This window comes from Pteropus alecto, unplaced genomic scaffold (genome assembly GCF_000325575.1).
Source record: "Pteropus alecto unplaced genomic scaffold, ASM32557v1 scaffold45, whole genome shotgun sequence".
In the NCBI taxonomy this organism is placed as follows: Eukaryota; Metazoa; Chordata; class Mammalia; order Chiroptera; family Pteropodidae; genus Pteropus; species Pteropus alecto.
In genome coordinates, this window is record NW_006442491.1 from 18,640,219 (window position 1) to 18,643,553 (window position 3,335).

The window sequence follows — 3,335 nt, forward strand, 5'->3', positions numbered from 1 at the left end:
AAGACATCCTGATCTAAAAATAATCCTTTATTTTAACCTTCTGTTCTGCACAACCTCTCTGAGAGCTTCTGGGTGCTAGATAGGATGCTGCCCAATTCATGAATCGCTTAATAAAGCCAATTAGATTTTCGAATTTATTGGGTTGAATTTTGTTTTTTAACAATATCCATGTGAGAACATTTGTTATTTATTAGTTAAGGCTTCAAATTATGCAACATTTCAAAAATGTCACTGTTAAATATAAATCGTCTCTTCCAGCACCATTACTACTCTGCACATTTTAAATACAAGAAAACATAAACTGTTAAACTTTTTTTAATTTTTTTTTAAATGTCTCCAAATAGTCAGAACCTTCTATATATACACTTTCTTTTTACCAGACTTCTTCTTTCGGGGTTCTTTCATATTTCTCTTTTCCTCCTCCACTTTCCTTTTGATATACTCAAACCTTTCTGAAAACTTCTTAATTATTCTTTGATGAGGTGATAATGGTCATCGTATATCTCTGATTTATAGGTGAATTTGTACAAAAGATAAATTAATGTCAAGCCTCCATCTTTTCTTTAGACATCCATTTTGGGTGAGGATTTGTAAACTGGGGCGTCAAAGTCACCTCTCATCTGCAAAACTGATACCTCTTCAGTTCAGCCAAAAAATTATTACTCAATAAATCATCACATACATTTAAAAATAAAACAGAGTCTAATCTTTGAGAATCAATCTCTGTCCTTAGTCTTCTTCCAGTCTCTGGACAGCACAAGACTTGACCACTCTGGTTACCTACAGTCTTTTTGGTGTCCACTAGATGTAACATCCAGAGGTGTCCAGAAAGGTCACTATCTCTCACAGTGTGTACTGTGGTGCACCACCTGGAATCTCTGTCAGGACTGAAGCTGTTACCAAATCATTCATGGGCCCAACACTTCAAAAGGCCTAAACTCAAAACATCAGAGCTTGGAGTAAGGAAAAGTTTGTTGATCGAGGAGATGCCAACCTAGAAGATGGGAGACCTAATGATGCCTCAAATCCATCTTGCTCACTAGGCTAAGTTCAGAGTTTTTAAGGAATCGAGGGAACAGTATGCCGAAGCACTGGTGGGGCAAATTCTAATTGGAAGACCTTGGAACTTGGCTGTTTATGGTCGGGCGCATCAGCATTGGCTGTTCCTGGACAATGGACCCTTCAGTTCTGAAAGGGTTCCAGTGTTCAGGTTCTGGTTATGTTCTGTTCCTTTGGTTTGGAACATACCAGTGCGTATGGGGTGGGGGCGGGGCGGGGCGGGACAAGACTTTGGTTCCAGGTGCAGCTGGAAGTCAAAGTTCCCTCCTCTGTGCATGCTTCAGCTGTGCAACATGTGATTTTGGTTTGTCGTTTCTGTAAAGCAACTCAGTATCTTGTTAAACAGGATAGGACTGTTTTGAACTGGTTCTGTGGTTAGAAAGCCTTCATTCCCCTAGCTGCTAGGAGTGCTGGGTGCTGATAGCTCACAGCTGAGTCTCACTCTACTGAAAGAAGCTGCCATACCCAAAGTAGTGTTATATGTTCATTATACCTCAAACAAATAAACAAACAAATAAGGGGAAAGAAAATTAATCTAATAAAGAGACTATAGTCCAATAAAAAAAAGAAAACATTTATCTGGTCTACACTTCACATGTATAAAAATCTATCTAAATATTTACAATAGGCCTTCCAATGTACATATGAGCGGCTTTCTTTACCTGAACACTGTAAAAATAAAACCATTTTTAGAATATTGTTGAACAATTCTGAAAAAATCTAAAACATATTAATCAAGCCTAATTAGTGCTAAAACATTCTTTCTTTCTATATATGTGTCATGCCATAGATTATATAAGCTAAGTGAGAGAGTAAATCTTTGGTGCAGTTACCTCTGAATATCAAACCTAGTCTGCGTACAAAAAAAAGCCTGTCAGTCTCTGAAGGTCTAAATTTGAGTCCTGATCTTGGGCAATATGTATGAGTACTGTCATAGAAGGTTGGTCGGTTGAACTTAAGAGCATAATAAGTACATGAGATCAGAAGGGTATAGTCTCGCCTGTGCGAATAACTGAAGTCATGACATTTTACAGCCACCACTGTAGATGTTAAGAGAGGGATCGTTAGAAATTTTAGCTATTCCAGAAGCAAGGGAGTCATTATTTTTACAATTGTCTAAGTTATAAAATACCCTAAATGCATAAGGAGAGTCATATTCTTGATATGAGAAAACACACTTGATGAAGGGAGGTCTGCCATTTGTACAAAATACACGGAAAACAAAAAATATTTGCTAACTCATACTGAGTTACAGACTACATATTTTGAGCTCAACCTTCTTCTCTCTGATCTACCAGTCTTTTCTCAAGTTTATTCAAATTTTTTCATTAGTTTTAATATATCTTGATATGTACTCATGTATATATATAGTTATACTTAAGCAGTGATTAAATGACAATGTAAACTCTAGTGTTTAAAAGATAAAGTATCACACATATTTTAAGACAATATATATAATACTTTGATTGATATAACTACCTTAATTTGGGCGATTTGAACACTAAATTAACTGATGTCAATAAGAAAATATTTTTCAAAAATGAGAACTATGTAATAATCCTAGACTTTGTTTTCTCTGTCTCTGCAAATTTTAATTTTTTTAAATATCAAAACAAAGATTTCTTCCCAATGCTGTAATATTGAATTGTTCTATAGATCCTAATTCAATAACAGATATCATAAAATATATTTCTTTTAACTTTAAGGAACAATGAAATCACAGTTTATAATAACAATTTGACAAAGAAACAAGGACATTATAAAACTATTCCCAGATGGTATAAGTGATGAACTATCAATCCACATAAATAGAATATTATCTGACATTTACAAGAACCAAGTTTATAAACACTATCTGTTTAAGTTATGGCTCGTTTAATTGAAAATCTAAGTTTATATTTAATATCCTTAAATATTATTGTAATTAATAAAAACTTATCTCATCTACAAAGTATACAAAATTTAGGTATTTATTTTAACTATTCTGTAAAAATAATAAATAAAGTCTTAGGTAAACTAAAAATATCATGTTCCTGTTTTTATTTTCCACTGAGGCAAATTCAGAGAGCATAAGTATAGAGTTCTTTTAACCCAAATATCATCAAAAAATAAAAATAAAAATGTTTCCCTTGCCAAGGAGTATTGATGGGAACTAGATATATCTATAAAACCTCTCTCTCAATGAAGTGATGTTAAGATTTTACAGAAGGTTTTATAAAGTCTTTTTATGGTTACTCATTATTAGCCTAAAGTCAACTTGCATATTTTTTGTTCCT